Source organism: Pongo pygmaeus, chromosome X (assembly GCF_028885625.2).
Source record: "Pongo pygmaeus isolate AG05252 chromosome X, NHGRI_mPonPyg2-v2.0_pri, whole genome shotgun sequence".
Lineage (NCBI taxonomy): Eukaryota > Metazoa > Chordata > Mammalia > Primates > Hominidae > Pongo > Pongo pygmaeus.
The window spans coordinates 137,489,507-137,511,646 of record NC_072396.2 but is presented as its reverse complement, the minus strand read 5'-3'; the positions used below and the strand labels follow the sequence as shown (position 1 = coordinate 137,511,646).

Here is a 22,140-nt window from a genome sequence, read left to right as displayed (position 1 = left end):
TACTTTTCTGTTAGCACATATTTTATTCTGGTAGCATCATGTAATCTGAAGTTCACCCAACCAAGGTAAAAAAAAAAAATCCACATTTCTTTTTTTTAGAAACTAAAGTGTCTGTTACATAGCACGTTGACATTTCAAAGCCTTTTGATTTATCCATGTAAATGGCTAAATTACTTTAAACCATGGAAGGTGGAAATCATTGTCGTTATTTCCCATCCAGTAAAAACTGGGGCCAGAGTTATTTAGAAAAAAAAAACTCTACCTAAAACCACTTAATGGAGCTTTGCCACCAAGTTCCTTCATCAAGTGGTCTGATAGTGACCTTAGCTCATTTGCTAGACGAAAAAAAGAATGAATCCCAACTATAAGTGTGACACCTTCTCCTTTTGCACACACTTGTTCTACCCACTGCTCTTCACATTCATCTTGGGTCTCTTCTTTGGTAGTTTCTCTAAGTATTGGCATTTAAAAAGTAAGTCACAAGGTAGAGGAATCCAAAAGGGTTAATCTCTGTTTGGGCAGAGGTAGAAACCCAAGAGGTAGAAACCTAGGAAAGGTGAAAGTGACCCTATTCAGAACTTAAAGTGGGACCTGGCTTCTTGATTCCTAAGAGGTCCAGTCCTTTGCCCTTTAACTCAGGGGTTTCCAAACCCTGGGCCGTGGACTGGTACTGGGTGGTGGCCTGTTAGGAACCGGGCCACACAGTAAGAGGTAAGCAGCCTGGCGAGCAAACATTACCACCTGAGCTCCACCTCCTGTCAGCTCAGCAGCGATACTAGATTTTCATAGGAGCACAAACCCTATTGTAAACTGCACATGCAAGGGATCTAGGTTGCACACTCCTTATGAGAATCTAATGTCTTATGATCCTGAGGTGGATCCAATTTTATCCCGAAACCATCCCTCCACCCCCGGTCTATGGAAAAATTGTCTTCCACGAAACTGATCCCTGGTACCAACAAGGTTGGGGACTGCTGCTTTAACTCATCTGGGGTCTACTCTGTCAATGGCTACTAATTATTTGAAAGAAAAAATTTTGAGACAGGGTCTTACTCTGTCACCCAGGCTGGAGTGCAGTGGCATGATCATGGCTCACTGCAGTCTTGAACTCCTGGGCTCAAGCACTCCTCATGCCTCAGCCCCCTGAGTAGCTGGGACTAGAGGCACTATCACCATGCCCAGCTCATTTTTTACTTTTTTTGTTGAAATGGGATGTCCCTATGTTGCCCAGGCTGGTCTGGAACTTCTGGCCTCAAGCAATCCTCTCACCTTAGTCTCACAAAATTCTGGGATTACAAGTGTGAGCCACCATACCTGGCCTTGAAATTTTCACGTGCTATAAATTCTTGGTGTGATTTCCTCTCTCCACACTCATGTTTTCATGCTTGTTTATATGGGTACAGGAGAGAGATTAAATTGTAGTGGAAATTTTAGGGCAAGGGTATTTGGGTTTATAGATCTTTTATGGAGAAAAACATATTTTTCTTAATACTTCATGAAAACGTGCTATACACACAAAGATTAATTTACTCAAATTTCATTCTTTAAAAGTAACCTCAAATTGTAATTTTTATGTGTTCACAAGGAAAGTCTAGAGACCACAAAAAGTGGTATGCTTTTTGTTTAACAAGTGACTCTCCAAAAGAAGAGAAAAAACCTGATATGTGGCATTTGTCAATTTCTAAGGTGTAAATAATTCCACCATCACCAATTTCAAGTGTTGTCACACTGAATGCAGATTTTGGAAGAGATGTGCACTTACCACCTCATATAAGCCAGCTCTTACACAACACTGAATAAATTAAAGAAATTACTGGCAATCGAACGGCATAGAATTATGACCACTGCTAACATTTTAATGTTCTTCTAACTAATCTTTCTATGAAAAATATCCATATTTGTTCTAGTGAGGAGTCTTTATATTGAATTTTAGTAAGTACAGTAAGTCTCACTTAATGTCTTCAATAAGTTCTAGTGAACTGCAACTTTTGAAGCAAAATGACTTATGACAAAACCAAATTTACCATTGGCTGATTGATATAAGCAAGAGTTAGGTCTCCATGGCATATATGTCTGGTCATGAAAACATCACCAAACTTCTAAATAAAGACTGAAAACACTTTTACTATATTAAACACTGAAATAAAGGTGAGCTATCTATACCTTTAAGAAAGGTTAACAAAAACAAGATACAATAATTACCCAGCTCTTGGTGAATCAGTGAGTCGTGGTGGTCATTTCGGTGGTGGGTTTATTTGTTTTTATTATTGTTACCTTTTTTTTTTTTTTTTTGAGACAAAGTCTCACTCTGTCACCCACGCTGAAGTGCAGTGGTGTGATCTCGGCTCACTGCAAACTCCGCCTCCCAGATTCAAGCAATTCTCCTGCCTCAGCCTCCCTAGTAGCTGGGATTACAGGCTCCTGCCATGATGCCTGGCTAATTTTTTTGTATTTTTAGTAGAGACGGGGTTTCACCATGTTGGTCAGGCTGGTCTTGAACTCCTGACCTCAAATGATCCGCCCGCCTCGGCCTCCCAAAGTGCTGGGATTACAGGCATGAGCCACTGCGTCCGGACTTACTATTATCACTTTTTAAGAGTTGGGGTCTTGCTGTGTCACCTGGGCTGGAGTGCTGTGATGTAAACATGGCTCACGGCAGCCTCAAACTCCTGGGCTCAAGTGATCCTCCCACCTCAGCCTCCAGAGTAGCTGGGACTACAGGTGTGTGCCACCATGCCTGGCTAATTCTTTTTTAAAAATTGTGGAGACAAGGTCTCACCACGTTGCCCAGGCTGGTCTTTAACTCTTGGCATCAAACAACCCTCCCACCTCAGCCTTCCAATGTGCTGGTTTTACAGGCATGAGCCACCATTCCCAGCCGTGATGGTGGATTTAAATTAAGGAAGAAACATTTGCAAAGTGAAAATTCTAAGAAGTATCTCCTACCACCATGCAGTTCAAAAACAATCACAAATACGGCAAAGCTCACTGAGCACTTTAGCACAACGTCATTTATTGTTGTGCATTTGTATGATTATCATAGACTTTCTGAATTTTTATTTTACAATATTTTGTATTCATTCATTGAGTCATTTTCTAACCCACTTACTCTGTTTCAAGCGGTCACAGGTGGCTGGATCTTATCCCAGCAGCTCAGGGTGCAAGGCTGGAACCAACCCTGGGCAGGACATTACATCACCAGGTGCACTCACACACACACCCACACTGACTCACACTGGGACCATTTAGGCATGCCAGTTAACCCAATGTACACATCTTCTGGATGTGGGAGGAAATGAGTACGTGGAGAAAACTCATGCAGACTCCACCCAGACAGTAGCCCCAGCCGGGAATTGATTTTTTTTTCCTCACCAATTTTATAAGGAAACAATGTTGTAGAAGATGACCTTATTTGAGGACCTACAGTAAATCTATGCTTTCTCATTCAGATATCTGACTCTAGTCCATGTTACTAGACTCAAATATTATGCACACAATTGGGAAAGACATAAAAATTCAGTGAATTTATTTTAAAGATTCTAGTTTTCGTTGCATCTAATGTTCTGAAAAGCATTGTACAGTGTAGCATTTAACAAGTTGTATGGTTAATGCAGATGTATTGTCTGTATGACTTCAGTAGCAGCATATATAGGAGTGGTGAAAAGACCCTGTAGGATCCTTGTAGGAACAGTTGCAGTTCTGTTCATTTGGCTTGATGCAGACCAGTTGTAGGACTGCCCATTGATGTAAACACAAGTGAGAGAGGCTTTCTATGTCCTGTTCATATTTCTATTCTTAGTGTGTGGAATTGGTACTAGGAATAAGCTGCCTCCTAGTGAAGGACCTCAGGTTTAAGTGAGGCATCTATTATTCTAAGTGAAGTAACTCAGGAATGGAAAATCAAACATTGTTCTCATTCATAAGTGGGAGCTAAGCTATGAGGATGCAAAAGCATAAGAATGACGCAATGGGCCAGGCGCAGTGGCTCATGCCTGTAATCCCAACACTTTGGGAGGCTGAGGCAGGTGGGTCACCTGAGGTCCTGACCTCAAGTTCAAGACCAGCCTGACCAACATGGCAAAACCCCGTCTCTGCTAAAAATACAAAAATTAGCCAGGCGTGGTGGTAGTCACCTATAATCCCAGCTACTTGGGAGGCTGAGGCACGAGAATCACTTGAACCTCGGGGGCAGAAGTTGCAGTGAGCCAAGATTGTGCCACTGTATTCCAGCCTGGGTGACAGAGCGAGACTCTGTCTCAAAAAAAAAAAGACTGACACAATGGACTTAGGAGACTCAGGAGGAAAGGGTGGGAAGGGGGTGAGGGATAAAAGACTACAAATTGAGTGCAGTGTATACTGCTCAGGAGTTGGGTGCACCCAAATCTCACACATCACCACTAAAGAACTTATTCATGTAACCAAACACCACCCGTTCCCCAATAACCTATGGAAATAAAAAAATTAAAAATAAAGGGGACAAAAGACACTTATACGTGTTTGTGTGTAGACACAATTTAAGAAGTTATGGGCCAGGCACGGTGGCTCATGCCTGTAATCCTAGCACTTTGGGAGGCTGAGGCAGGAGAATTGCTTGAACCTGGGAGGCAGAGGTTGCCGTGAGCCGAGATCGCACCACTGCACCCCAGCCTGGGCGACAGAGTGAGGTTCCGTCTCAAAAAAAAAAAAAAAAAAAGAAGTTCTGCTCCAGGCCAGGCCCGGTGGCTTACGCCTGTAATCCCAGCACTTTGGGCAGCCAAGGCAGGAGGATAGCTTCAGCACAGCAGTTTGAGACCAGCCTGGGCAATGTGGCTAGACCCCATCTCTACAAAAAGTTTTAAAAAATTAGTTGGGGGTGATGTCACACCTGTAGTCCCAGCAGCTTGGGAGGCTGAGGTGGGAGGATCACTTGAGCTTGGGAGGTTGAGGCTGCAGTAAGCTGTGATCGCACCACTGCCCTCCAGCCTGGGTGACAGAGTGACACTAAATAAATAAATAAACAAACTAACTAAACAAATAAGTTGTGCTCAAGGCCTAGAAGAAGCTAATGAGGGTGCTGTACTGTGGCTGGATCAGGCAGAATCTTCAGGCCGTTGGAGTGGAATACTGCATAAGCACTCTGGATAGCCACAAGTACTTCAGGAGAGCCTCATACTGCCAGATATCTCAAATAGAAGACCTGTGAGCTTTGGCTTAAGCTCTTCTCCCGGAGTCAGGATAGAGGCTCTGCTCTCCTTGCATGGGTCCTTCTTCTGGTGATATAGTGATTGATGACGGGGCAAGGACTTCAGTAGAACGGACAGGGAAAGATGGAAACTGGAAGCATGGTGGGAAGAGAGCAAGAAGTATTTATAGTACACAAAGGAGTATGTATAGACTGCTGCTTAGAGCAACTTCTTTTTTCCCCTAATTTTGACCTCTTCCCAACAGATTCCCTGTCTCTGCTTTAACCTGGGCTGCTTGCTAAGTGCTTGCCTCTCAGGATCCTTGTGGAGGTAAGGATATATATAAGTAACAGAGGAGAAGTATTTTAAAAATATGTATTATTTTGACTCAGAAAACAAAATGGATGCAGATGAAGGTTTTCATAGCCTATATGAGTGTTAATTAGAACCAGTTAGAGGCCTTGTCCATCAAAGGTGCTTATTTAATTCAAATATGTACACAAAGAAACTGGGCCTTATCAACTAAATCCATAGCTGGCACCAAGCCATCAGGAAACCCAAAATCCAACAAGTCCTCTGTTCCCTTGGACTTTTGATCAAAACAAAGTCACCCTACACACCTGGTCAGTATAAGCATAGGTCATTTGGGTATTTAAACCCAGTGGATATTTTGATTCCTCTGTTAAGCAGAAAACACTGTCCAGCCACCAATTGTCAGCCTCTCTCATTTTTGGCCATTACGTAAACCTGTCCTCCATTTGCACATGTATGTTAGCTTGGAAACGTCAAGGGATCACAGAGGAATGTTTATAAAATTTCATAGAAAAATGCTTTAACTAAACTGAGGTTTATTGGTATTCCAGAGGAGTTGATAATGACTTGTTTCCCAACTGAGTCTGCTCCTCGCCTCCTCCCCTCACCTTGAACTTTTACTGGAGACTAGGAATCAATTTTATCTAATTTCCAAATGTTTCTTGTCCATGGTTTAGCTGGATTCATTATACATATACCCAGAGTAGAAGGTAACTTGGTGCATCTTAATGACATAAATATTGCCCTTACCTTGAAAAGCTTTTTCTCCCTTCTTGCTACCTTATTTTGTCACTTGTTAATAGAATCAAGGGCTGTAATGATTACTTTATTAAAATGAGGGGTTCTCTCATAGTGCATTGACCCTACTGTCTCATTTCATTTTACTTATCACACGCAGGCATTTTTTGAAACTTTTATTTTTCATGGTGTTCTAATGAGTCAGAAGTGATCCCAAAAAGTCTTATCTCTTGGTCACTGAGAGTCCAGCTATGGGACTGACATGCATTTCCTGCAGTCTGTCTGTGCAGGGCTCTTCAGAGTAGAGATTAGCCAGCTACTCATTGGGTATACAAACCAGTTAGGAGCTAGAGGTTTGTGTTTTGTTTTAATTTCTATCAAACTTCTACGAAATGTGTGGCGTTTAGAGACTCAAATAGCTCCAGGAGGTTTACTCACAAAAATAATAGTTCCTTAACCTACCATCATTCCTCCATTTCTTAATCACTTTGCTTATCCAGAAGCTACAACATGTGGTTGTGTGATTGTAGAAAAAACTACTGAAAACTGCTTAGAAAAATATGAGAGCACTAAAAGGATTTAAGATGTGGTTCTCTGACCACTTTTGTTATCTGTCTGAGGGGAGAAGAGTTACAGGGGAGAAGTGTTACAGAGCTTGGATCCCCAGAAAAAGGGCATCAGGAAACATGGAATAACAAATAAGAATGGTTTCTTACCTTAAGGACCTACAGCCTAGAGGTAGGGAAAGGGCTGTGAACAGCGGTTTTTTGTAGAGCTGCTTTTGAGGATGACAATAAAGCAAACAGGAAGACAAAGGCCTTTGATGTGAAAGGTGATGTGGACCATGTATGTTCAAGGCACTGTCTCCTGTCCGCTTCTCCCTTCCTACTTCTCTCTCTGCTTCAACATCTCTCCAGCTGGACAAGCAACCCAAGGGTATCACAGGTTTGGGACTTTCGTTATGTGGCCCAAGATACAGCCAGCAAATATGGAAGAACATATATATATATACATAGCTAGAGATAAAACTATGGCATTTTGCAGACACTACTCCTCTCTCTGGCTTTCAGCTTTAGAATGTGGGCATTCAAAAAAATGTCCAGTACTGTTGCCACTCAGTTTTTTTTTAAACTTTCATGTCTCTTCACACCCTGTGCCTTGTAGTTTGCTTCAACTAATGATAATACCTAAGATGATTTTTAGTTGGACATTAGATGAATCTTTAAATTTTAGTACCCTTGAAGGCAATCTCAGTTTGAGATGTATCAGTTGCTTTAAATACTTAAATGTGTGTTACATCTGTGGTTCACTTTTTAAACACTTGGGCAAAAAGCTGGTAGCTCCATGCTCCTAATGCTATCATCTTTCTGTCTGTTATTAAAGTGACATAGCCGGGCGTGGTGGCTCACGCCTGTAATCCCAGCACTTTGGGAGGCTGAGGCGTGTGGATCACCCGAGGTCAAGAGTTCAAGACCAACCTGACCAACAAGGTGAAACCCCATCTCTACTAAAAATACAAACTTAGCTGGGTGTGGTGGCGCATACCTGTAATCCCAGCTACTTGGGAGGTGAGGCTGGAAAATCTCTTGAATCCGGGAGGCAGAGGTTGCAGTGAGTGGAGATCGCGCCACTGCACTCCAGCCTGGATGACAGAGCACGACTCTGTCTCAAAAAAAAATAAATAAAAATAAATAAATAAAAATAAAGTGACAGAAAGACTGAGTGCTCTTTATACATGAGGAAAAGATAGTAAGTAGTGTTAATCATCATCTTTTTATCATCTGGAGACTGAGAACAAATTTTTTTTATCCCAGAAAAGTATTTTTATTCACCAAAATGCAGGAGAGTTGGGCTCCACTGCAGGTGTTTTAACTACTAATTTATTAGTTGTAGTTTCTCAGCCTGCAAAATGATAGCTCAAAGTCTTAGGCATATGAGCTTCATGAGTTCACAGAAAACCAGGAGGAGACAGGCCAAATTAGGCAATATAAAAGGAGTGAAGGGAAAGTGTGTGTGAGCTGGGAAGTACTTTGGGGGCAATTTGATCATCCCATTTGTAAGGGTATCACCGTCTGAGAACCTTTCCCTTCTTAGAATTAGTTTATATATTTGATTCATTTCTTTCTAAACACCTTTGCCTCAGTGGAAAATGAGTAGTTCGGAATTGGATTGGATTGCCTCTATTCAGAACAGCAGGGCATCAAAGAATTAAAGAGAAATAAAGGTCCTTGATAGAATGCTCCAAATAATTGTAAGGAAGAAGCAGATACCAATGCCTATTTTGAGTATATGAGAGAGTACTACCTTCTTGCAAAGTTGGGATATTGGTGATGGGGGCAGCTCCTTTCCATTTTCGCTGTGAATTCTGCAATTCTGAGCTGGTATAGGTTTTGCTGCTATAGGGTTTGCTGGCCCTGCCTTTTTTGTGGATTTCTTTTGGGCTTGTGAAAAAATGGTTCTGGGGAGAAGTGGCATCTTAAACTCCTCACTTAATTGGGGAGTTGTGTTACTTAGAACAGACTTCTAAGTAAGTGATGTTGTTCCAACATAATCCTTGACAGTTTTCCTTCAGCCTTTCCCTATTCCATGTCTTTCTGCTGTGCCTTAATCTGCAGTGGTGGTTGCTGCCTGTAATACTTCAGTTCCCTCTTGTAATCCCTCACTGATTTTCAGGGGGGCTTAGCTGAATTTAAAATTTTAACTCCTTACATTTGTCAGCGTCTTTTTCTGATGTTGGGCTAGTTCTGTGTACTAGGTTTCAGTGCCTTCTTTCTTCTGATTCTCCTGGTTTTCTGGCCTAGATCTTTATTTTTTAAAACATGATCTTGTTTGTGAGGCCTAACTATAGTGACACCTCTGAAATGATGTGTTTTATGTCTGTTAAAAGCATCCATTCTTCAACTAAATCCTGCTTTCTTTTCATGAACTTCATCAGACTATCCACAGTAAACAAAACCAAGCCTTGTTTTTGTCTGTACTTCTTCCATTTGGCTCTTCTTTATCATGTTTTTATCTTTGATGTGCCTTTCCTCTGGACACTAATTCCATAAATTTTTCTGCCATGTGGCCTTAGGAAACATGTAACTCATATATGTCCAGCTATAATAACTGTCACTAGAAAATCATCTACTAGTCTTGTTAGTATTTTATACTGATATTGCTGCACTTTCCTTCTCATTCATCTATATTTTTTATCTTAATTTTCAAGAAGTGATTTCCTAATTGCCAGTTTCCCAATTACCGCCACATTTCATCTGCAGCTCCACCATGTGCTTCTTAATAATTTTCTCTTTCTTGGCTTCTGTAAGAAATGGGAATTGGAGTCACTCCATTCTAATTTTTAAATTCTTGCCTCATTTCAATTGTTAGGTTTTTGGGTACTGGTCGTCCTTTGTCATCTTTAACAATTTAAACATCCTTCTGTATCTAAATGCACTCTTGAAGAGAATGGAGGCCTGGGTTTATTTCTTTTCTATTTTTATCTGTCCCTTCTGGTCTTCAAGATCTTTTATTCCCCTGTATGTACAGGTCGACTTCTAAGATCTCATACTTGGTATTAAGAAGTCTCTTATTCTGTTTTCTTCTATTTAAAAAAATTCTTCCACTGCTCATCATCTTTGATTCGGCAGATTACTTAACTCCTCTGAACTTTCGTTTCCTTAACTATAAAATGGAGCTAAGATCTGTTCCAGCTTCTTAAAGGGGCTGTTGTGAGAGTAGAAGGAGTTAGGAGTATTGTTAATTCTGGGTCCTCAAAAATGCCACCGGAATAATCTGTTGCTAAGGCAAAATTGAGTTTATCCTGACTGTGGTGAGGAGGAGCACTACCTTGACAGAGTCTTAATAGCATGATGGAGGGGCATGCACAGTCTGGATATTTATGAGTTTTGGAGTGTGATTTAAGGTAGCTCTTTGAATGTAGAAGCTTGATCAGGATTGGGTAAGGATCATGATAGAATAGTTTTGATTGGTGGACACAACTAGGGGAAGCTTTTGAGGCAAGAGCTTTGATTTTAATCCTATCTGCTGAATGTCTGTTTGCTGTTCATTTGAATATTTCTTCTGGAAGTTTCTGAAATGAACCGTTATTTTCAGGTTTTTTCTTCCTGTGCAAGAATGACCTGGACTAGTAAAGTTATGTTGATGGGTACAGTAGAAGTTTCTGAAATGAACAGTTATTTGCATTTTGTCCTTCCTGTGCAAGAGTTACCTGGACTAGTAAAGTTATGTTGATGGGTATGGTAGAATAATAAAATTATATTACTGAAGACAACCAAAGAGTAGAATCATGTCCATGCAGACAGTGAGCTGTAAGGAGGTAGATGCTTTCAGTTGTCAGCATGCAGAAGCACTTTGTACTTTATGAATGGTCGTGGTAGCATTGATAAAGCAAATGATTTTGCTTGTTGTTGATTTTTATGCCTTTCTACCTAAATGCAATTATGTTTTCTGCTTAAACTTAGTCGAAAAGAAGTTTTTTTTAGGATGACTAAGCTTCTGAAATGTCATTTAACTAACTTTCTTCAATACCTGGGCTCAGCCTAGCTTGAAAAAGTCAAGTGTATATTAACAACAACGACTGTACATGATTTTCCTCCACTCCTTCAGAAAGTGACTAAACAAGAGAGAGAATGGAGGGCAAGTTCAGAGGGGTTTTCATTAAGGTTAATCCTTAAAAACGAAATAAAATATTTGGGGGCTGTGTTAGTTTATTTTGGGTTGCTACAAAGGGATTCATGAGACTGGGTAGTTTGTAAAGATACTTATTTGCACTCAGAGTTCTGCAGGCAAATAGAGGCAAGGCACTAGCATCTGCTTGGCTTCTGGTGAGGCCTCAGGAAGCTTACAATCATAGTGGAAGGCAAAGGGGGAGCAGGCGTGTCACATGGCAAGAGCAGGAGCAAGCAAGAGAGGAAGTGGCTGGCTCTTTTTGTTTTGTTTTGTTTTGTTTGAGACAGAGTCTGACTGCCATTGCCCAAGATGGAGTGCAGTGGCATGATCACGACTCACTGCAGCCTCAACTTCCTGGGCTCAGGTGATTCTCCCACCTCAGCCTCCTGAGTTGCTGAGACTACAGGCACACACCACCACGCTCGGCTAATTTTTTTGTATTTTTAGTAGAGGCGAGGTTTCATCATGTTGTCCAGGCTGGTCTAGAACTACTGGTCTCAAGTGATCTGCCCACCTTGGCCTCTCAAAGTATTGGGGTTACAAGCGTGAGCCACCGCACCCAGCCAAGGTTATTTTAAACAACTAGATCTCACATGAACTCAGAGTGCGAACTCATTTATTACTGCAAGGACCAAAACATTCATGAGGGATCCGCCCCCATAATCTAAACACCTTCCACTAGGCCCACCTCCAACATTATCGGTCATATTTCAACATGAGATTTGGAGGGAGCATACATCCAAACTATACTGGGACAGATATACTCTAACATGCTGAGTGCAACACTAGAAGCAAAACTCATCTGGCCAACCTGAGGCAGCTTTTTGCCTTCTTTGTAGTATATCTGAAAATGAAATCCCGGTGATTCTTTCCTGTCTAGCTTCCATTCTGGCCCTATTGCTGGCTTCACTAGTTAGCTCCAGCTACAAGCTACATAGTATAGATTTAAAAAAAATTCATTGTGCCATATACTGGAGAATGGGTTGCTCAGCTCACAGATTAGGGTAGGTAAAATATAGGAGGATTATATTTAACATTGGGCCAGTAGTTAAAATTTGGTTCTCCCAAGATAAATAGTTATACCAAAGTCAGATATCTCTAGGCTACACAAACATCAAGTCAATATTATTGATTAGTTCTCTTAATTTAATAGTCAGGTGTGATTTCCTTCTAATGGTTCTGACACTGTTGTAGAAAATAAATGGACACAGGAGAAAGTACATTGTACTTTGCCATATGTTATGGCTTCTTGGTAACCTAGAGCTTGTGTATTCGTTTGTTAATTTTGAAGAGCTTTTGAGACTTTGTAGTGAAGAAGGAAATTGCTACAGGAGGCTGTCCCCAGTGCTTAGCATTGGTTACTCTTCCAAATGGATGTCTGTATTAGCTATATATTGATTTATAAGAAATTACTTCAAAGCTTAGCTTAAAATAATACACATTTATTATTTCCAGGTTTCTGTGGATGTAGAATATATGAGTGTGGCTTATCTGAATAGCTTGTAGCACAGGGTCTCCTAGGAAGCTATGATCCAGTTGTTTGCCGGAGCTGTATTATCTGCAGGGAGCACCTTGAGGAAGATCTGCTTCCGAGATCACTCATGTGGCTATTGGCAGGCCTCAGATCCTTACTGGTCGTTGGCTGGAGACATCAGTTGCTTGCCACCTGGGCTTCTCCACTGGACAGCTCCCAACATGGCAGCTAGTTTCTTTCAGAGTGAGTAATAGCAAGAGAAGTCTGTCAAAATAGAAGCCAGTCTTTTTGTAACTCAATCTTGGAAGCAACATCCTGTCCTTTCTACTGTGTTCTCTTTGATAGAAACTAGTCAGTAAGACCAGTCCACCCTCAAGGGGAGGAGATTGCACAAGGGTGTGAATACTAGAACATAAGGACTGTTAGGGGCCATCTTAAAGGCTGCCTTGCATAATTTTTGACCCAGTCCTATAGTCTTATGCAATCTTATGAGCTCAAAGAGTTAGCCTTTATATGAGTCTGTCACCATTGTGGAAGAGGAAATTTCATAGCATCATAAATTCATTCTGTTTCTTGCTAGGTGAAAGGCATCACGTAGTTTAAAGCTCCCTAGCATCTAGAGCACCAAGAAACGCTTTGATGGTTTTCCCTAGAGACTGCATGTTTGAAAATTTCGTATGAACCAAATAAACTACATTATAGTGAATTTGGTTCTTAATCATATGGAAATTTTTGGCATTGGAAACAATCAGTTTGGGCTTCTGATGACCTGTTAATCCATCAAGTTGATAAATTCCTGCCTTTCTACCTATTTGTACATATTTATCCTAAACTCTCAGACTTTGGTAATTTAAATAATACTGTAACCCTGTTTGCATTGCCTCTGATTTCACAAAGGATTTAATAGACTAATGCAACTCTAAAAAGATGGGCTAACGTGTGTAAAGGTACTCAAATAGTCTGGATTTCCTATTAAGCTAGAATAGGATTTTCTCTTCTTCTAATTTCCCTTCACCTGTAGCTATAGGGCTGTGGATAAAATAGCTGTATTTAAAACACAACACCTCTGCATCTCAGTTCTGTTAATGTTGGTGAACTGTCTGACAACCTGTCTGACATATATTTTTTTTCTTATTTTTTACCTCCTCCTATAACTCTGGGACTTCGTTTTGTTCCATTTGCATGCCAAATACTTTCCGTCTAAGGGCTTTTACTTGTGCTATTTTTCTCTGCCTGGAATGCTGCTCTTAGCGATTCCTGCCCTAATATCTTACCATCTTCCATTGCAGTGTGGTACTTGACCATGAGTCCAAATCTGTACCATCATGAAATAGGAGAGCTGGAGAGAACTTCAGAGTAATTTTCCTATCTCATTTGGTAGATACAAACATTGAGGAAAATAGATTTGCTCAGGAAATAATGCATCACATACTTGAAATAACTCAGGACAAGGCCAGACTTTGCAAAAAATATGAAAACACGTGGCAAAGAAAGAAATTTTCCCTCAGAACCTCACAGTCTAGTTAGAGAGGCAAAAGTAACTTAAATTCACTCTATCTGTATAATGACTTGAAGGAAAGGATACATTGCAGTTTAGGTCAAGAAATCTTAGAAAATCTTAATGGTGGGGTGCAATTTGTTCTAGCTTTGCAAGGATAGAGCAAGAGTAAGAATCAACAGAGGGGAAGGAGAGAGTACTGGAGAAGAAAAAGGTATGTGGTAAGGGTATAAAAGTGGGAGGACACAATAGGAACTGCCGTCTTTAATGCTGAGTTGCTGATTGCAATCTGCTGCTGCAACCAGACTTACATCTTTCCTAAGCACTAATGTCATTCGACCCTGAGTACAGAGGCTTTATTAGATTATTACATCTGTGACACTATAGCTATTAGTCACACTCAGCCATAGGACTTGACAATATATTGGTGTTCTATTTTTACTTCTGTCCTGGTAATATCCCTGAAGTACTGAAATTATGGCCAGAAAATTAATTTCTTTGCATTTGAATGAGAAATAAAAGAACAGCGGAATAATTCTACATTCAGGCTATAAATCTCTAGAGTTGTCAGAAACACTGTGTTAAAAGTTTAGACTGAATTTTGCATTAAGCTTTGCTGCTCCTCTACAGAGGAACTGATGAGAGAAATACCAGATCATAGCATGTTAATGTAGTTCAAGGCTACTAAACAGATGCATGCACATACATGTACACACGGTTGTAATGTTGATTATTTTGCAAGATCAGGAAAGGAATGGCTGTTTGTTGTGCCACATACAATTTTCTTTCCTGAGTATGCAAATGAGACCAGCTACTTCTTAATCTAAGCTTCTCAGAGTTGTTTTTCTGAGGGATCTGCTTATGCGTGTGCAGTGTGTGTCTGTATGTTTGATTCCTCAACAGAGTATTCAAAGAACTATTCCAGTGCACACTGGAAGTGAAAAAAGCACAGGGTACATAGAGGTTAAGAAGTTATATACATGTAAAGAAAGGACATCACATCTAATACTGGGAAATGAACACACAGGACCATATATGTTCTCTTTCATATTGAATTCCTGATAAGATGAGCTAGGCCATGTTCAAGGGCTTCCCAGAACTCTTCCCTAATACTTAGTCCACAGTCTGATACTGGCAAAGCCAGAAGGGCCCTTGGGGATCACTTCCCAATGTTTCAGTAAAGAAGTGGCCTTTAGTGGGATAAAGGCCACCCAGATTGTGATTGAGCTGAGACCAAAGTCGTGCCTCCTGCTATATGTTGTTGGTTCCATTCCACTGTGTACCTTCCCTCTCTGGAGAACTCAAAACTCAAACTTCCAGGAAGTTGATAGTTATAAAGGCAGTACATTATCTCTTTTTTTCAGATGGAGGAATGGAACTATAGTGAAAGGATTTATCTACAGTCACAAGGCCAGATATGGGACTAGGTCAGGAATCTCGGTGACCATGCTCTGGCCACACCTCTGTTTAATAACTGCATCAATATTTAGGAAGAAATGTCATGCAACTAAGTGGTGAATGTTATTACTTAGACTAACTAATATGTATTGCATGAGACATTCAGTCATTAGAAAGACTTTGCCATCCTTCTGGAATTCAAAGTTGTATAGGGTTTCTTGAATGTTTATTTCCAGAGCTAGACTGGGGTTAGGGTTGAGGTGTTAGGGGTAGAAGGGGAGAGTGGTGTGAGCATGCATAGTTGAAGTTGATAGGGGTTTAGCCGTCCAGCAGCTTCTGAGCATATAATAAACATGCTTTATAAGCATGAAATTCATAGGTAGAAAGTAGTAAGCGCTACCTTTGAGGTCTGGACCCGGATCTAAGGCTTTATATCAGCATTCAAGTGTTTCTATAAGGTATAGGCACAAGGGAGTTTCTTAGGCACTTATTTTCTGTGAAGTTGGAGAACTCATTGGGCAAAATAAGAAATAAATAGAACCATTAGATGTCCTTGGAGAAAAGTGTGTTTTTTTTTTAATCCCATGAAACAGCTTTGGACAACCATCATCTCTAGCTCCATGAATTCAGCAAATAAGCTTGGAGTTCTATTATATTAATAGAGTAGATTGAGGATATTTAATAACTCATTATTTTGCTTATATATTGAAATGAGTAATGAGAGTGAAGTACAAAGCCAATGTTAACTCTGTGAATGGAGTACTGGTTTTCTACTTAATAAAAGCTACAATTAGTATGAATGTTGTTGTACACTGATTGCCAACTGCCTTGGAGTACATATCACCCCCGTTTATTGCAATTTCTTTGACATTATTCCATTTGAATTATTTATCCTAGTTTTAAAGGGACTCTATGAAAAAAATGCAATAAATGCTTATAATACTTTTTCAGAAAACTGTATTCCAAATCATTTTATAAAGCAGTATGAAAACAGTAAAACAGTTATGAATCAAGTTGGCTGTCTATTTTTCTGGCTGATTGTCCAATTCAGGCTAGTCTGTGTTCACAGGCTGTCAAGTGCTGTGAAAGGGTCTCCTCAAGAGGGTAGGAGGTCAGCCCATGTGACCTATAAGGTTTCTTCCAGCTCTTGAGTATACAATTTGGTGAAGAGCTAAACTGGTGGTAGACAGGATACAAACCATCTGCAAATGTCATTTAAAGTGTTTTGGATTTTTTTTCTTAGAGCTGATAAGGACCAAAATTCTTCTTGCCAAAGGGCACAGCTTATACCTTCCTGTTTATGGTAGCCATTATTCATTTGTTCACATGATTTGAAATAATAGTGTTATGTTCAAATGCACAGTGCTATCACTTTAAAATGTAGTAAATTTTTCTTTACATGCCATTTACAGAATGCTCTATCATACTTAACCATTGTGTTATTGAAGGGTGAAGGCAGACAAGGACTTTATAGAGGTCCTATATATGTGAATGTATATATTTGAAATGGCTGAGTGGAGAGTTAAAGGATATGTGATAGCATGCCTGTTTGTGGGTAATACTTTTCCTCATCTGGCGCATTTTTGTGTGCCATGCATGCGCATGCATACACACTTGCACACAGAACAGGGTTATCATGGCAGGTTATACCATCTGTAAGGCCAAGAGTTCTGTTTGTAGGGCTGCATTTTTATTTGTTCTAAAGTAGTGATTCTTAACATTTTCTTTGATCACAGATCAATTTGTTACTCTGTTGACATTGTATATCATATACTTGGAAAAATAGGCCTTTGCACATAGCCATACACTTTTGTAGTTTTCTAGAGATTCAAGGATTACATTGGGTGCCCAATGTATTACCCAGGGTAGGAATTCCTGTTAATCTTACCTAAGTAGTTATTTCTTTATTGGGTAATAAGATATTTGACTGCCTACCACGTACTGTGGCCCCTATGCTGGATGTCTTTACTAAGCAGCCAGGTGACCGTGGGGCCAACCTTTTACCTTCCCAGGTTTCCTATGATATAAAATTAGAGCATTCTAATGGATGATCCCTAAAGTCCCTTATAATGTTTTATTTACTCAGTCTTATTCTAGGCAATGAAGGGAATGCACAGTCCAAGCATCCAATAAGGTAGGACAGTGCCCAGAACCAGGCAAACGAAATAAACAAAGAGAAAAATGCTCTCACTAGGTAATCTGAAGACCAAACATTTAGGCAAAAAACTGTGTCGCATTGGTACAAGTGTACTGCAGCATCAAGCCTGCTTCTATATATGGCATTTGATATTAGAATAATAATTAATTATGTTGTTAATCCTTTTGGACTATTGCATGGTGGTTTTACTTTATTGTTGGGTTGCTTTTAAAGTTTTTTTTAATTGAACCTTTTTCAACCTAATATTTAATGAGTTGAGTTACTGTTTCTGGACTGTAAGAGGTGGGAGGAGATACATCCTGTGTGAGGAAGCTATGAGTGGTATTTCACACAAATCCTTTCAAATAAATCAGATTTAAAGTGTTTATGTTATTATAGGCTGTACTGAAAACATTTCAAAAGCTCTTAGTAAACTTGTCCCTAGGCTGCTTATGTCTGTATTTATTCAGCTTTCAGATATTTATTTGCACATGTTGGGGGTATGTTTGTTTTAGTTTTTATCCAGTACCATTTATTTATGTATTATTATTATTATTATTTTTGTGATGGAGTTTCACTCTTGTTTCCCAGGCTGGAGTGCAGTGGCGCAATCTCAGCTCACTGCAACATCCGCTTCCTGGATTCAAGCAGTTCTCCTGCCTTAACCTCTCCAGTAGCTAGGACCACAGGGGCGTGCCACCATGCCTGGCTAATTTTTGTATTTTTAGTAGAGATGGGGTTTCACCATGTTGGCCAGGCTGGTCCCAAACTCCTGGTCTCAGGTGATCCTCCCGCCTCAGCCTCCCAAATTGCTGGGATTACAGGAGTGAGCCACCACACCCGGCCATCATTTAATTTTATAGTCAAGGTTTGTATAACTGAGGCTTCAAGCTGTATCAGGATGTCCAAATAGATTCATTAATTCTGGAAGATTTTCTCCTAACAAGTAGAAATTCATCAGCATGGAATAATGACATCTTAAACCTATTAAGTTGAAAATATCTTTATACTCACCCCGGAGCTTAAATATGTCAGCCAATAATAATTAAATACCACCCAAACACTCACAATTTTCTGAGAAGAGAAAATTAGCTGGTTTTAATATGACTGGAAGATAAACCAGACCATCAACATTCAATCATTCATATGAGAAATTTATATAACTCACATTAAACACATCAGATCAACTGGAAAATCAGAGTAATTAAATGTTAGAGGGGAATGAATTTTGTTAGAAGAGCAACAAAGAATTGACATGCTGAGAGTGCTGCAAAGACCACATCTTAAAGACTCTCGAGAAAATGCAGACATACAAGACTGGAAGGTATAATGAGTGAACAGGTTCCCTGGAGTTCTTAGGAGTAAACAGGAGGAGTCCAAGGTGTCCAGATTCTTAATAGGTGGATGGCTAGACCTGGAATATGCCATCACACTGGAGAAGAGGACAGAAATACCATAAAGGTTGACTTTACTCCATTTATCTAAATTAAAAGCCTTTTGAAGTTAAAAAAATATAAATGTCTTCAAATGTACAGATGGGTTTCTGATAAAGATCAACAGCCTTCTCTCCCATGTTTCTCTATCCACTTCTACCCTCTTCATATTTGTTTTAAATTCTTCTGGCTATTTCTTTGTCTCCATATACTAGCTTGACCATTATTTAAATTTTTATCTTAGGAGATCCTCTATCGTCTTTTGCTGTAATAGTTCATGTGCCCTACCCTCATCTTTCCTCTTGTCTCTTCTGCCAAAATGTATGTCACTACTAAGTTCTCTGTTAGTTGCTTCTGCAACTTCAGCCACTGTACTTCAACTTCCATCTCTTCTTGAGTCAAGACTCCATGCTTACAAGGACATTTATTTTGCAATTCTCTTCTTCCCTTCACTTCTGTCCCTTTCACATTCTGCCCTCTGCCCTTTACTTTTACATTTCATGGTTGTCAAGAGCACTCTTTCTCTTTTATGATGCTCTTATTTTTTTGGAGAAAATCATTAAGTAAACTCCTAGGAAACGTGTGTGTGAGGCAGTTTCTGAATTGTTGACTTTTTGAAAATATATTTATTTAGACCTCACATTTGATTGATAGAATTCAAAGTTCAAACCCATAAGCCTATGGTTATTTTCTTTCCTCTGTTTTCTTTCTTCTATCTTTGTGGATCTTTTATTACTCAGATATTGTGTCTCCTGGACCAATCCTCTGTAATATTTATATTTCTTACATGTGTCTCTTTAACATTTCACCTTTATTTTCTGGGAATACATTCGCAAGATTGTGAGACTCATACTTCACTGGACACCTTTTTTTAGGCCGCAGTACACTCCCCACCACCTCCATTCCCTGAGTCTTTCTGGGTCCCATTCTTCTCTCTTAAGCTTCTCATTCATAATTGTGACTCCAACCATCATGTTAGTAGACAAAGAAGTTTTTGTTTCTAATCCTTAGATTTGTTCTCTAACAAATAAAAAATATTCCTTTTCCTTTCCTCTCTGTCGTCCTCCTTAATTTCTCATGAAAATGCACCTTCTCCTTCTCTTGGAATGCCATTTTGCAACGTAAGGCACAATTAAAGACTTCCTTATAATTGTCAAAATATCACGTAAGTTGCCTTTCACAATGCCAGACTTGGGCTTTGAGTAGAATTTATCATGTGAACTGTGCTACAGCTGATTTTTATACCATTTTCTCTGTAATTGGAGTAAATAAAAGTAGTACAAGGGTCACACATTATTAAATGAGCCATTAAAAAACATCTCAAATAATAAATGGAAGAAGAGGACATGTTACTTGCGTAGGAGTCTCCCTATCAGAAAATTATGAATTTTTAAATCTACAATAAGCACTCTATTGATATGAGTTAATAATTAGCTCATTCTTAATTAGCAGAACACCTCCAAAATAACCGCCTTGATAATCCAAATTGTTTTTGCTTATTATATATAAAGAAGTCATTTAAGCACTGCATCTAACTTTACATCTTGAAATATATTGCATTCCTCTTGTTCCACAAGTTCTTTAGAATTTTCCTGCAATGTTGTGTTTTGTGCTGATTGGAATCTCCAGATAATGGACTCATCCAGCCACTTACTTACTGCAAGATTCCTGGCACACTTAGCTCTAGCCATTTCTCTTGCTGGGTCATTGACCAAAGCCTTTTGCCTACAGGCAAATGAAAAAATTTCCCACCACTACTTAAACTGTCTTGGGATGCTGAAAGCAAGATTGAGAGAAGGGTGAGGCTTCTGATTTTAGAGCTTCATCTTAGAATTTAGAGCTAGAAAGCACTGCTTATTTTTCAGAGTGTAATATTATTTTATATTTTATTTTTTAACATTTCTTCTTGATATTTTATTTTCTCTTTCTTTCCAACTTTTAGGTTCAGGAGGTATATGTGCAGGTTTGTTACATGGGTAAATTGAGTGTTGTGGAGGTTTTGTGTACAGATTACTTAATCATCCAGCTAATTAGCATAGTAATCAATTGGTAGTTTTTTGATCCTCACCCTCCTTCCTCCCTCTACCCTCAAGTAGGCCCTGGTGTCTATTGTTCTCTTCTTTGTGTCCACTGGTACTCAATGTTTAACTCCCACTTAAAAGTGAAAATATGCAGTATTGATTTTTCTGTTCCCATGTTAATTTGCTTAGGATAATAGCTTCCAGCTCCATCCATATTGCTGCAAGAGACATCATTTCATTCTTGTTTATGGTTACATAGTATTCTATGGTATATATGTACCACATTTTCTTTATGCAGCCCACCATTGATAATAACAAGTGTTTAGGCTGATCCCATGTCTTTGCTATTGAGGTACTGCTTCTTTAAGGAACTGTTTCCTTTATCTGTTTTTTTAATTCATTGTTAACATAAGCTGCTCTTACTTTGTAAACTTTAAGTTCTGGGATACATGTACTGAATGTGCAGGTTCGCCACATAGGTATACATGTGCCATGGTGGTTAGCTGTACCTATCAACCCATCATCTAGGTTTTAAGCCCCACATGCATTAGGTATTTGTCCTAATGCTCTCCCTCCCTCTCCCCTCACTCCCTGAGAGGCCCCTGTGTCTGATGTTCTTCTCCCGGTGTCCATGTGTTCTCATTGTTCAACTCCCAATTATGAGTGAGAACATGCGGTGTTTGTTTTCTGTTCCTGTGTTAGTTTGCTGAGGATGATGGTTTCCAGCTTTATCCATGTCCCTGCAAAGGATATGAACTCATTATTTTTTATGGCTACAAAGTATTCCATGGTTATATGTGCAACATTTTCTTTATTCATTCGGTCATTGATGGGCATTTGGGTTGGTTCCAAGTCTTTGCTGTTGGAAATATTGCTGCAATAAACATATGTATGCATGTGTCTTTATAGTAGAATGATTTATAATCCTTTGGGTCTATACCCAGTAATGGGATTGCCAGGCCAAATGGTATTTCTGGTTCTAGATCCATGAGGAATCACCACACTGTCTTCCACAATGGTTGAACTAATTTACACTCCCACCTATAGTGTAAAAGAGTTCCTATTTCTGCACATCCTTGCCAGCATCTGTTGTTTACAGACTTTTTAAAGATCGCCATTCTAACTGGTGTGAGATGGTATCTCATTATGGTTTTGACTTGCAATATTTCTCTAATGACCAGTGATGATGAGCTTTTTTTCATATGTCTGTTGGCTGCATAAATGTCTTCTTTTGAGAAGTGTCTGTTCATTTTCTTCACCTAATTTTTGATGGGATTGTTTGCTTTTTTCTTGTAA

At 39.5% G+C, this 22,140-nt stretch overlaps 1 protein-coding gene across 1 annotated transcript in view; it reads left to right on the top strand.

The window, feature by feature from the left end:
- The window catches only part of USP26 (ubiquitin specific peptidase 26), a 74,007-nt gene that overhangs the window by 7,873 nt on the left and 43,994 nt on the right, over nucleotides 1-22,140 (top strand). The window contains exon 5 of the mRNA XM_054472430.1: nucleotides 5,428-5,492. The gene's annotated coding sequence lies outside the window, so the exon portion shown is untranslated. The remainder of the gene's footprint in view (nucleotides 1-5,427; nucleotides 5,493-22,140) is intronic.